Below are 422 nucleotides of genomic sequence, written 5' to 3'. Positions count from 1 at the left end.
GTCACTGAAAATAGATCGGGCAATAAAATATCCTCATCAATAATAGAAAAATAAGCTTTTTTGTAGTGTGTGCGAAAGAAAAAGAGGGAAAAAAACACAAAATAGTCCTCCTCTTTTCATCATTAAAGCTCTCTATCGTACATCATGAGTAAAACACTCCTCGTTTTGTTGTGTTTTAGTTTGCATCGAAATGCACCAGACCATAACATCACTCTTTTATCATCACACTTTAAATTTCTACGTATGTTAGAACAGTCAGTATTGGACTAACCTGAATTCAACTAATGTTGATTTTTATTGTACTCTAAGTCGCAGTTTTTTTGACATCTGCAGCTTTTGAAATATCTGGGAAGTTTTTATCCGTCGAATAGGGTAATGAGTGACGTAATAATTCCCCTCTAATCTACATTCTTTTATACCAG

The sequence above is a fragment of the Penaeus monodon genome, chromosome 29 (genome assembly GCF_015228065.2).
Source record: "Penaeus monodon isolate SGIC_2016 chromosome 29, NSTDA_Pmon_1, whole genome shotgun sequence".
Lineage (NCBI taxonomy): Eukaryota > Metazoa > Arthropoda > Malacostraca > Decapoda > Penaeidae > Penaeus > Penaeus monodon.
This window is presented reverse-complemented; position numbering follows the sequence as displayed.